This window comes from Myotis davidii, unplaced genomic scaffold, assembly GCF_000327345.1.
Source record: "Myotis davidii unplaced genomic scaffold, ASM32734v1 scaffold217, whole genome shotgun sequence".
NCBI classification, from domain to species: domain Eukaryota; kingdom Metazoa; phylum Chordata; class Mammalia; order Chiroptera; family Vespertilionidae; genus Myotis; species Myotis davidii.
The window spans coordinates 10,911,709-10,925,451 of record NW_006290034.1 but is presented as its reverse complement, the minus strand read 5'-3'; the positions used below and the strand labels follow the sequence as shown (position 1 = coordinate 10,925,451).

The following is a 13,743-nucleotide window of genomic DNA, read 5'->3' as shown; positions in this document are numbered from 1 at the left end:
TGTGTGTGTGTGTGTGTGTGTGTGTTTCAAATTGCATTTTTTTTGGCTACATCTCCAGTGAGATGATTAAAGAACTTTAGCTCTTTGCAACTGGCTCAGCCATAAGTTTGACTATGCTTTGCTTTCCCAATATGGTTCTCATTTGCTTTCAGCCTCATTCATTTCTTATTATTTTTGTCTCTCAGAGAAAAAGGCAGCAAGAAAAATCAACCTTGGGCTTCGTTAATTAAGGCCTGCATTCTTGATGGTATATTTCAGGAAGACAATCGGTTCCTTTTGCCCCACTCTCTGGAGAACCTTATCATGTGGTTCCATTCATTCATCAGGGCTCTGGCTTTGGGGCCTGTCGCCTTGCGGTGGTCCTTACATTCATTTCCATATGGCACTGTGGACACTGTATCCGCTTATAAAGCTAATTTTTCTCTCTGCAGAGCTCCAGCAAGCAACCACTAGGATAATCTCATAAATCATTATTGGAAAGAAGACAGAAGCTGTGATTTTCATAATTAAGAAAAAGAAAAAAAGGTAAGCATAGGATCTCTTAGTCTCCTCACCCCCCACCCAAATACCAAGCATTCTAGTTCTGATTCCTTGTTTATTTGGTATGTGGGGTCCTGACCCACCTTAAGCTTAGTCTTGTTTTTTCTATGATAAACAAAAATAAAGGCAGGGAACTGTGGGTTCATTCTCCAGAAGGTAGAACCAGAGACAGTCGGGAAGAAAAGCCAGATGTCTGCCTTCTCAAGTCTCCTTCCCTCTTCACCTTTATGCCTTCTGGGAAGAAAATGGACATGCTTCAGTCACGTTAGCTAAGCATCTTTTGTCGTTTCCACCAAAATAAACCTTGCAGACTGGCTCCCTGGGGCAATAATGGATCCTTAAGGAAAAGTTCTCCATCATTTATTCAGCAGACACTATTCTGCTCCAGGCAGTGGTATGGGTGCCGTAGGGATTCAGAGATGTGCTCACGGTGCATCTATAAGGAATATGTAGATGACAGAACCGCACAAATGTGCAACAGAAAAAGGGGAAGCAGAAAAGGTGAGGAGGGAAGATTAAACACACTCCCTTGTGATGCTGATCTCACTGTCCTCAGTTTAGTTGACTTTGCTCTCGTATCAACACAATTCTAAGCCACTTCTCCAGCACTATAGCCAGATGAAGCATGGTTAGTGTGAACAGCCAAGTAGAAGAAAAAGCCGGGGGAAGTAGAGGAGGAAGTAGAAACAACGATTACAGACATCTCTTTTGGAAAAATCTTTGTAAATCAAGTTAAGGGCGACTTTCAGTGTTTAAAAGGTTAAACTCTCACTGATCTGGTCACTTTGACGGTAGAATTATTGCCTCCCTCAGGCCTAGAGGCTTTCTGTTTTCTAGAACGATAGCTAATGTTCATTGTTTTTCAACTTAGTGCTGGCCACTCATAGCTCATACCCACATTTTTTCATTTATTTAATCTTTACAACCTGTTAAGGTAACTGCTCTTATTATAGCCATTCTGCAGATGAGGAAACCAAAGTACAGAGGGGTCCAGTAATCTGACCAAGACCATCCATCCAGGAAGAGAGAGAGGGAGAATTGAAATGCAGCCAGCCTGGCTCTAGAGCCCATGCTCTCACCTGCATGTTTGTGAGTCTTGGTTCTTTGGCAGCACCAGCTTTCAAAACTATGGGGCTCTTTCTGTCAGTGTCCGAGTTGGGCATAAACACAGGGCTGCGTGGAAGAGTGGACAGCTGAAAAAAATCAGGGCTCTACTAGCAAGGAAGAAATCGGAGAGGGGGTGGAGGATGCACTTGTGTGCCGGCCACCATGTCTGATAAAATAACGTGATGGTAATGCTTATTGAATTTCAACTTAGGCTGAATGGCTTCATCAGTTCTAGGAACAGCGGTGAGGGAACAGAACCCCGCTTAGAGAGACGTTGATGTGGAGAGAAGCGAACATTTAGGAAAGGTTGGGAGCTTGAGGCACCATCCTGCTAAGGACCCAATGCAGTGTGACATCCAACCAGGGAAGAACAGGTACCACCAGTAAAGACCTTTCATATACTAAATGCTGTATGAGATTATCTGCGCACTTTATCCTCTTTAGTCCTCATAAAAGTCCCTCTAAGATACAAACAATTATTCTTCTATTGAAGAAGCCCAAGTCAAGACTCAAAGAAGCTGGGTAACTTGCCAAGGCTAGGAAGTAGCAGGGAGAGGATTCTGTTGGCTGTTGACAATGGCTGTAACCTTCCCACATGGTCCAAGTCTCTATGGAATTTATAGGAACAGAGCCTCAGCCCCCGACACTTGGTTATGACCTGAGGCTTTGAGCCCCACATCTGTGAAGTCTCTTGGTGAAGCAGACCATTTGTGAGCACCAAGTGCTCGTTTGTGCTTCTGGCCTAAGGCTCCGTGAGAGCAGCAGGCCAGGTAGGCCCTGTTCTGCTGGGCCAGTGCTGCTCAGAGGTTTCTACTGAGGTTCTGTCCAGTGGCAGAGGAGGAGGAACCTCAAGCTAGGATTGTAATATCAAGAGACCTGGGAAGTCAGCTGATCTTTGTCAGTGCAGAGCCTGCTTTAGCGAGTCAGCGAGGCTGGGAATTCCTAGGAAGCCCTCCTCCAGTTCACTGCTGCCTACAACCAAGACTTCATGGAGCAAAACGTGAGAGAAGGCTCCACAACCAGGCCCAGACTCAGAGGAGGGGAAAACACAGACCAGAAGCAACGCTAGGAAGAAGGAAAGATTTTACAAACAAGTTAGGAGAGCAAGCCATAAGACATGGTGCAAGAGGTCACCTGGGACAAACAGACTTACTGGAGCAAGGTGTTGTGGACCAGGGGCTGGGAGAAAGGAGAAAGTAGACATGGAAACGAGGCCGGCCGGTCACAGAGTAGAGACCAGAGGTGCCAGTGCAGAATGGAGGCGAGTTGCATGTGTGGCTCAGCCTCCTGAGGCTGGGGTTCCGGTGGCCACTGGCTTGCTTGGCTCTGCACATGAGCCCTCAGGTCTGACCGCCTGCCACCCAGCCTCACTACCTACCTAGCAGGCCCCAAGACAGGCAGGTGGCATCCAGGAAAATAAAAAACAACTGCTCAAAACTCAGAGATGGAAATGCCTACCCATTAGTTTTTGTTACAGTGAAAATGGGCTTTTCCAAGTGTGTGACAACCTGTATGCATGAGCCCTCCAGAAGTTATAGTTGGAAAATAAGGAAGCAAGGAGCTATCCAGCCTAGAGAGCAAGAGAGCTTGATAAATGTATTCTTTCTCTCCTGTACCAGAGAAGAGAACTTCAGGAGTGGGGGAGAGAGAACACCGCACCCCACCTGGGTGTTTCCCCGGTGGGTACAGGCAGAGCAGCAGCAGACCTGCTGAGAATCCACCTGTCCTCCAAGTCACCTTAACCCTCAGGGCCGCCACATTTGGTCCAGTTCCCTGGCCATCCAGGATCACCCCGGGACTGCTACCTGACGGGGATGCATGAAACTAGAAATCTCTTCCTGAAAACATGATGTACTTAAGGTTGAGGACAGTTTTCCAGGAGTTAGGAGGAACCAGAGGTTCACTGTTTCCCGTGGCTGAGCTCCAGGCCCTGGCTTTGGTGCAGGTGCTCTCAAGACCAAGTGAAGGCAGTGATGACATGTTGAATGAAAGGTAGACATTTATGCTCAGTCTCCAGCAGATTAGTCTGTGCGTGGGATGGTGGGTGCGTGGGTGGGTCAGCGATTCCCCAGCACAGGAGCTGGGACCCCTCTCATGGTAATGATCTGGATCTCACTGGATGCCATGTTGTTGTTCTGAAAACAGACAGGTAGGGAACCAGGCAATCAGGTGGCGGTCAGCAGCCAGAAGGACTGCAGTGTGCTTGAAGCCGGAGCAGCTGTCCTTGTGCTGTTTTCAGAAAAGCCCAGAGCAGCACAGCACAGCACAGCCATCCAGTCTCCTGGGCTGCTGCTGGCACCTAGTGGAAAGAGGACGAAGCGGCTGGCATGCAAATACTTTGCTCTCAGAACAGGTGGATCCTACCTCTGGACTGCAGGGTTCGAATTCCACCCCCTGCTCTAGTGAGAGTGGTTGCAGCAAAAACAGAAGCCATTGGGACGGAGAGATGCAGCTCCGACTCACCCCTAGGCACCCACAGCACTGGTTCTTCACACCGTCAGACCCAGCGCCCTCTCTTTATCATTTTTATCGAGTGTCCCCTTTATCCTCCTAACAGAAAATCCATAGATAATACAACCTATTTATGACCATTAGTATAAAAATTAATATAATGTCCTAGCTGTAATATAAAGGTAAAAACATTGTAGTGTACAATTTTTTAAAATGTGTTCTTTTATGTATGTATTCACACATGAACAGGCTAGAGCAGATAATTGGTCACAGCTTGCACTCACATAAACTAAGTGTAAATTTAAGAGAATAAGAATATCAGAAGCCACTCTATTCAAGAAGAGCAGGAAAATAAAGGAGCAGAAATACCGGTGGACACTAGAATAAAACCTTGTATTCACATAAAAAAATAACAGAACAACCTGATTGTTTGGATATGATAACGCGTGTTATGTTGTGGAAGAGCCACACTCAAGGGGCCAAAGAGCCGCATGTGGCTCGCGAGCCGCCGTTTGCCGACCAATGTAGGGATCAAAGGAACTAACCTTGATGGAAGAGAAAAAGGGATGTGTTCTACATTTTGGTCAATGAAGAATGAAAAAAGGAAAATTGCAGGAGGCCAGACACCGTGGAGATCAAGAATTCAGCAGAAGCGGGAACCCAGGAAGCACCTAAAGGCAGTGCCGATCCTCTGAGGATCATGGGAACGTAGAAGTGGGGACAAGAATTTCCCACTATACCAAGGCTAGAGCCAGTTTATTTGCTACATGATAGTGAAGAACGGGGTGAATCCAAATGACTGGAGGACCAGGGACACCTGGGAGGCTGAAACTGGGTTACAAATCACAGCCCAGGAGCTGTTGATGTCACTGTGTGAGCTTTAATCAGCAGGACATGCTGCCTAATTCAACGAAGGTTGGCTGTCAGCAGAGTGAATGTGCCACCTGTGGAGAAAACCGCCATGCATCTGACGGTACGTACACTTGAATAATTCAAACAAGTCGCCTGCTTAGTCTTGAGGCCTCATTTACTGAGTACCCACTGTGATAGATGCTTACATATATTACCTCATTCTCATAACTACCTTGTAAGGTATTCATCTTTTATCTTCACTTCACAGGGATGGAAACGCAGATCTGAAGTAGATAAGTCACACAATCGAGCTCTTGGTTGGATGTGGAAAGCCTTGATTCCATGCTGCTGCGTCTTGTTTGAATCACTCCCACTCCAGCAGGTAGGTGGATAGAAACAGGAATTCTTGTTCCCCGCTCTGGTTTTGAGTGACCCGAAGAGAAGTGATGTGACTGGCTAAGTTCTGTGCAGCCGGCGTGCAGTGTCGTTATCTTGCCTACAAAGTCCGCATCTTCTACAGCATTTACATCACAGCTTATGATATTTACTTCATATCTTGTTGTAAGGATCTCAGAAATCAGCTGCAATCTTAAACAAATGAAGTTAAGCTCTCCTGGGAGGATCTGAGCATGGTAATTCATCAACTGTTTCATAATGGAGAACAGAGAATTAAATGTCACTTGGGAAATTTAGTTAAGATCTGTGCTCAGTGTGGGAACGATTAGCTAATAGACTCCAAATAAATTCTCTGATTACTCAGGGATGGGATAGTGACTTGTTACACAGCCACTCGTGGATGTGAGGGTGATCTGGCTCGAACACCTGTCATCCAATTGGTTGTTGGGTTTGGTCCTGCATGGTGTGTTGAGCTGTACCTTCCTCCCTCATTGCCCCTTGAGCATCTTCCTGATTTTCCATGCCGGATCTAAGGTGCCAAGGCGTGGAAACCCTTTTCCTATCACGGCATTCAAATAGAAAGCATCTCTTGGGGACAGAACCCTCAGAAATCTGTTTGTAAGAACCAATATTATGGTCCTTAGAACTGTCCTAAGTAGTGACCATGAGCTAAGAGAATGAAACTTAAGTAAAGTGAAATAGCTGAAACTTTCAGACTCTGGGGGTGGGAATTTAAAATGGTTCAACCACACCTTGGCCAGGTGGCTCCATTTGTTAGAGCATCATCCCCATATGCCAAGGTTGTGGGTTCAATCCCCAGTCATGGTACATACAAGAGTCAACCCATGAATGCATAAGTAAGTGGAACAACAAATTTGTGTGTGTGTATATATATATACATATACATTTGTGTATATATACATATACATATTTGTATATATATATACAAATACATATATATTCTTTCTCTCCATCTCTTTCTCTCCCCCCTCGCTCTTCCTGTCATTTTTCTCTCTAAAAATCTATTTAACTTTTTTAAAATAAGTAAATAAATAAACTAAATGGTACAACCATTTTGGAGAGCTTTTTCTCCAGTGCTACTTTGGAGAAGTTTTTCTTCTCTGCCATGGACACGGACAATAGTGTGCAGGGGAAGAGGGAAGATGGAAGAGGGAATTGGGGGATAAATGATCAGTGATGGAGGAAAAAACAGAACACCGACTCTGTTGCAAAGCGATTTTCCTCCTGGGCAGCTCCCAAGGGAAATGAAAACATGTTCACAGGAAGAATGTTCTTAGCAGTTCTATTCATAATCACTCCCCACACTGGAAACAAGGCTAATAATGCCAACCAAAAGGGGAAAGGACAACAAATATGTGTTATATTAATACAGTAATACTAAGCAATAAAAAAGAGTAAAGTACTTCAAGCAAGCAACGATATAGATGAAACTCAAAAGCATTTTGTTGAGTGAAAGAAGATGTGCATACCTAAATAATCACTTGATTGATCCTAATAATGTAAAGTTCCAGAACAAGCAACGTTAATCCTTGGTGATGGCGTCAGAATAGTGAACACAGCTTTGGAGGGGAGGGCACTGACTGGAAGAAAAAACAAGGACATTTTCTTCGGGCGTCTCCCATCCATCCCTGCGACTGTTGCCCCACCCATGGCTCACCCACAACTTTGAATTCCTCGCCTATAAGGATCTCAGTGGCTGCAGAAAGATGCAGACTCCCCCTTGGTTTGATTTAGCCCCGTCCACGGCTGGTTTGGCTTCCAATTTCAACAACCCACAGTTAATATTAACCTGCTCCAAAGGGTCAGGTAGGTTTTTAACCTGATAGGCTTTGGCACACACCTCAAAGTCCAAAGCTCATCCAAATTAGTTCAAGCAAGACGGATGACCCGGCACAGCAGGGACCACGAGGGTCTAGTGTCCTCCATCGTGGAGGGTTGGGTCTTTCCTTTCTGCTTGTGGAACCACATTTGCTCTCTCCAAAGCTGGGCCATGGCTGCTCCCGATTGACCCGTCATTTCTCTTCACCCAAATTAAGCAGGCGCATTGTTCAACAGGTACCCCAGGCCCACCTGAACAAGACCAGCATCTCCTTCCAGCCTCATCCTGCAGCACCCACCAAGCCCGCTGGGGCTGGCCCGTGGAGCCCAGTATCAGCTCTGAGGTTGGGCCCATCATGAACCAGTTTTAATGCTGTAAGACCCCATCCGCCTGTGCCCACTGTGCCTCATTGAGAGCCACTCACTTGGGCTAAAGCAGTGAAGGCTGACATTCAAGTGTGTCGCCGTGGAAGACAGGATCTGTTCCCTAGCTCAGTGCAGGGTCAGGTTCAAAAGGTCCCCAGGATGGGAATTAATTCAAACTTGGGAATCTAGTACGAGAACTTCCTCGCCAGCACCTTATATAAGGATTGACTCATTTACTGCTCATAAACGTTGCTAGAAAACAGAGGCAGAGAAATTGAGGAGCATGTGGGAGTCAGTAAGGGCTGCAGGTTTGAGCTCGGGCGTTAACATTCCCGTGTCTGTGTTCTTCGTGCAGCACTGCAGTGTCTCCTGGAAGGTAGGGATGGGGCCCAGGTGTGGACAGTGCCTCTGGAAAGTCTGCATCGGGGCACAGCAAACAGCCAGGTGACATGAGAGCTGGCCGGCCTAGAGGCTCACTGTGGAGGGTGGAAATTGCTGGGGGAAAGGGATTATGGCCAATTTGAAAGCATGTCTGAGGTAATACTGTCATCTAGTGGCAAAACAGCAAAAAGCAGTTACCCTCCAAGCAAAGATGAGTGAGCCTTGAGAAGGCGAGGCATAACAAATCAGCCCAGAGTTGTTCATTTTTCCTCCAAGTACAGATTCTAAAACACAGGCATATCCCATGCCATGTCCTTGGAGTAGCCTTCCGGTTCCACAGGCCACTGGATGGTGGCCACAGGTTAGGTTCTAATCCCAGCTCTGCTCATTACTGACAAAAGGCGTCGGCAAGTTCATTAATTTCATTTTCTCTTTTGAAAACAGGGGGAAATAATGTCTACCCACATGGGTGTTGTGAGGATCAAGTGAAATTATGCGTGCAATGTGCCAGGCATAGTGTAAGCATTTAAAAAATGCTAGTTGTTGTGGCAATACTGAAGAGGTGTGGCAAGAGCTGGGACCGAAGCACGGAGGGAAGGACCTGGACACATTAGGCATTAACTAGTGTGACCTTTGGTGAATCCCACCGGGTCGTTCTTGGGGAATAGTTTTTTCACATGCAGTCTTACATTTGCTTCTCTCAGTCTTCTGCCTACATTACCGAGTCATTTCTCCATTCAATAATATTAGCGGTTCCAAAAGACCCCGAATAGCCAAAGCAATCTCGAGAAAGAAGAACCAAGTTGGAGGTATCTTGCTACCTGATATCAAAGTATGCAACAAGGTGATAATAACAAAACAGCATGGTCCTGGCATAAAAACAGACACCTAGATCAATGGAATAGAATAGAGAGCCCAGAAATAAATCCAGGCCTATCTGATCAAATTATGACAAAGAAGGCAAGAATATGCAGTGGTGTACAGACTGTCTATTCAATAAATGGTCTTGGGAAAGCTGGACAGTCACATGCCAAACAATGAAACTAGACCACTTTCTTACAACATATTATATAAGAATAAAATCAAAATGGATTACAGACTAAATGGAAAACCTGAAACCATAAAACTCATAGAAGAAAACATAGGCCATTAGCAATATTTTTTGGATATGTCTCCCCAAGAGAAACAAAAGAACAAATTGAGCTACATCAAACTGAAAAGTTTTTGTACAATACTGGAAACCATCAACAAAACAAAAAGACAACCTACTGCCCTGACCGGTTTGGCTCAGTCAATAGAGCGTCAGTCTGTGGACTGAAAGGTCCCAGGTTCGATTCTGGTCAAGGGCATGTACCTTGGCTGCGGGCACATCCCCAGTAAGAGGTGTGCAGGAGACAGCTGAACGATGTTTCTAACTATCTCATCAATGTTTCTAACTCTCTATCCTTCATCCTTCCTCTCTGTAAAAAAATCAATAAAATACATTTTTTTAAAAAAAAGACAACCTACTGAATGAAAGAAGACAGTCACCAATAATACATCTGATAAGGGGTTAATATCCACACTATGTAAGGAATTTGTCAGAACGGCTATCATTAAATCAACAAGTGTGAGTGAGGATGTGGAGAAAAGGGAACCCTGGTGCACTGCTAGTGGGAATGCAGATCGGTGCAGCCTCTGTGTAAGGGGTTAATATCCACACTATGTAAGGAATTCATACAACTTAACACACACACACACACACACACACACAATCCTGTTTAAAAAAAAATAAGCAGAAGACCTGCGTAGACACTTTTCCAGAGAGGACATACATATGGCCAACAGACATATGAAAAGATGGTCAACCTCACTAATCATCAGAGAAAGGCTAATTAAAACCACAATGAGCTATCACCTCGCACCTGTCAGAACGGCTATCATTAAATCAACAAGTGTGAGTGAGGATGTGGAGAAAAGGGAACCCTGGTGCACTGCTAGTGGGAATGCAGATCGGTGCAGCCTCTGTGAAAGCAGTATGGAGAGACCTCAAAAAATTAAAAATAGGACTGCCCTATGACCCAGCAACTTCACTTCTGGGTATTTATCTAAAGAAATCCAAAACACTAATTTAAAATTAATCTCTGTCAGGCCAGGAGAGCCCTACACAGCACGCCCCTCGGACCCTCCTGACTGGGTTCCTCGGGAGGTGGCTCCTCACCCTCCCATCCCCTCTTCCCCAGACAAGCTTTCCTTGATGTCACGGGGGCTTTTTAATTCCCCAGTTGAAATCACCCACTCTCTCCTTCTAATCATCTTGGACCAACTGGGGAAATACAGCTTTGGAAGCAAATAAGCAACTCTTTTATTTTGAAGTTTCCTTTTGTAACGAACTTCAGTGACATTTGAGGTAACTTTGCAAAGCACAAAAAGTTCGTTTCCAGATTAACCTTGCTCTGGCCTAGTTGCTCATTTACTTCCAAAGCTGAATATTGTGCCCATTAAAAGATTAACTTTTAGCCTTGAACCTCGTCTGCACTCACGGGGCTGTGGGTTGTGACTTGCTGTTTCCTGCCACATCCAGCTGTAAGCCAGGCTTCGAGTGGCTGCCTCTACATACCACTTTCGTGAGCCCTGGAGGACCCCACAGTCAGGTTTGTGGTTGGGTGTCTCCTGTGGGCTTAGAACTGGGAAGGAGATGAGGTGGCAGGTGGGGCGAGGACAGAGGCCAGAGTCTGTGAGACATTGTGGCTGCTAACTGGGAACTTACAAGGTGGCAAAAAGGGGTCATGTTGACAGGACACTGAGGACAGCCAAGGAAGGCTCCCCTTCAAAGACACTCCAGACAGAAGGTGTTGCGTTTAGTCAAGTCTTAGGACCACCTGGTAGCACATTGACCCTTAGGAGGGAGCATGGCTCAAAATCTGTTCCCTTGAAAGGTACAGGCCCTGCCCTCAGGGAGGGACTTTATAACTTGACCACTGCTTTCTGGCCATAGGCAGAGGAAAACAGTGGCATGGCTGCTGCCGGGTTATTGTGATCCTCAAATGGAGCACTGAAGGAAGAGTGCTCTGTAGGTGCATTTAAATGTGACCTTGTTTATGACCAGCTAAATGATGAAACCTTTCAACTTTCTGGTTGGATTTTGGTTTTATTGATGGACGGAGCAAAGCTGTGCATTTTAAATGCCAACGCTCTCCATCAGCCACACTTGGCCGCACAGGCTTGCTTCTTCTCATGATGCTTTAAGAACTAGGCTGTGGGAGTCAGATCACGTTACTCAATGTGCAAAGGTGGGCAAAGTATTTTAATCTCCCTGTCCTGTAGGTTTCCCATCGGTGCAGTTCAGAGCATAATAATTGTGCTTGGGGGTTATCATGAGGGTTGGAACATAAACACACATAAAACAATTTACACAGCACTCAATAAATGGTTGCAATTTTATTGTCATTATTATTACTAAGGAGCCATTCTGCTATCTCCAGGGGTCTTTGTGTAATCAAATTATTCCACTGCTCAGTAGAATAAGAAAACTCCCAACCTTTAAAAACACCAAGTGAGCATTCAGGTCCCTGTTTCCCAGCATGCCCTGCATGGTCTCCACACCCCACAGACAGCACACAATTCACAACATGACACTAAGACTGAGTCCCAAAACTCTACTTGGAAGCCTTGTATTTAGAACTCAGCACCCATTTTCCCATAGAAAGAATGCTTTTATTTTTTTTATTTAAACGATTACACATAGTAGTACATATATCTCCTTTTTTTCCCCCCATTGACCTTCCCCCAGCCTCCCCTACCCCCTGTCGTATGCCCTCATCCCAGAAAGAATGCTTTTAAAATACAGGTTGGATTCCCAGGTGACTAAAAATACCCAGAATTCCTAAAAAGACACCAACATGTATCATATGAATCATACAAGTCATCTGAAATCTTCTAAGGAAAAATAACTTGTTATCTAACTGCATTAGATTAAATGGCAGTATTGCGAAAGCAAGGTCTGCCTTGAAATTCTTTCCAGCCCCCATCCACGTCCTTGCCCCTTTCCTCGGGGAGGCAAAACTATTTGATCCTCAGATAGTAAGCACCAGATACCACTGGATGTCCTTGCTCTCAGAGGTTAGCTTTCTTATCACTGGTATACTAGTCGTACCTCATTGTTGTTTACCATGAGGCAAAAAGCCTAAACAAATTGAATGAGCTTAAATGAGCAACAGTTATTAATTCGCAAGAGACTTTTATTCTTTCCTCTTCTTTATTTGAATGGAGATCAAAGAAAATGGGAACACAAGCAAACCATTCGATGACCTGGGTCGTCCCTTTAATATCTGGTGCCTTTAAGTCTTGTATGGATCAAACTGAAATACATAAAAACATAGAGAGCTAAGTCTGCCTCCCAAACTCAGGGAAAGCCTTGAACAACAAGGTTGTCATTCTCTTCAACTATCAGCCTTACCTCTAAGGAAAACAATGGGCTCAGGACTCTACTGAGCTCTCCACCTGCTACGAAAAGAAAGACATGCATCATCATTGTACTTTCACCCTAGGAAATTCTCTGAAATGCCTTGTAACAAGTACTTCATGTGAACCAACTACTTGGCTGTGCACCGTGAGATTGAACTTGGAGAACATCGATCTTTAAAGGCTAACAGAAGCCAGGATTCTGGGCCTTCCTCTGTAATCATTAACTGTCTCATTCTCTTCAAATGCAGAGAGAGGGGGGAGAGAGGAGGGAGGGAGACCTTCCTGTCTACGTCACAGAGAAGTAGAAGGAACTAGTAGATAGAAGTGTGGTAAAAATGGTGTTTGGTGTATATAGAAAGATGCTGGGTTATTTCTAAGCAGCTTTCAGATGCTATAACTCACACTACTCCAAGCAAGTAATTCTGAGTGAGGCTGAGCCATTTTCCTTGGACTAGACACAAGCGTCACGGAGTCTCTGTGCTAGAAATCTGCAGAAGGGCATTTCTGTGTGCGGGGAATGAGGGGATTTGTTGAGACAGTGGGAGTTGAGAAATGCCCAGACCTGCAGAGAATTTTTATAGGCGTTTCTCTGAGCCAAACTGACTACATGTGCCAGGGAGCAAGATTTCAAATGCTCCGGAGGACAGCAGTTTTGCAGTTTTATGCATTTGAAATTAAGGTAGGGAAGATTACATGGAGGTGGGAGAAAGCAAGGCGGGGATTGGATAATAGGATAGTGAAGCTTATTTGCTTGTTTTGGGGTGGTTACCTCTTAGAAGACATGACCTGAAAGGTAGGTCATGCATTAAAAGTGTGTGTGGGGGGAGGTGGGTAGGGGGGTTGAAAGGGGACATTTCAATGGTGTGTTAACCCAGATGCACAGAAACAATGGACAGGGCTAGCTTAAAGCAAAGATAAGCATTTTTTAAAATTAAGTCTTTATTGTTGAAAGTATTACATATGTCCCCTATTTTTCCCCATTGACCCTTTCTAGCCCACCCCTGACCCAGGGCTTCACCACCCTATTGTCAAAGATAAGCCTTTCACTAAGGAAGTGATATGCCTGGGGTGTGACAACCCACCATGACCTGCCCAGTCAGGAATTTATGATCAAATCACCCTGAGATTTCTTTCCATGGAAACTCTTCTTTCATCCACAATTGAATCCTGGTAGAGAATTCTCATCCGACAAGGCAGAGAGAGATGACAGGCAGGGAAATGTCCAACTCAAGCAATGAACATTGATGGACAGCCACTCAGTGTGACGTACTGTCCTGATGCCTGGGGATGCCACGTGTGTTGAGGTCCCAGGTTCAGTGATTCACTGGGAAGACAGCATGTAGATGAGGCTGTGATTTATTACAG

General features: G+C 45.2%; 1 protein-coding gene across 4 annotated transcripts in view; it reads left to right on the top strand.

Moving 5' to 3' along the window:
* The first annotated feature begins 447 nt into the window (after positions 1-447).
* Positions 448-13,743, top strand: part of LOC102773058 (hydroxyacid oxidase 2) — a 58,236-nt gene continuing 44,940 nt past the window's right edge. For 2 of the 4 annotated variants that reach the window (XM_015563496.1, XM_015563494.1), the window contains exon 1: positions 10,410-10,565. The gene's annotated coding sequence lies outside the window, so the exon portion shown is untranslated. Of the gene's footprint in view, positions 526-5,218; positions 5,333-10,409; positions 10,566-13,743 lie in introns of those variants that run through there. The other 2 variants (XM_006763083.2, XM_006763082.2) reach the window with 2 other exon arrangements.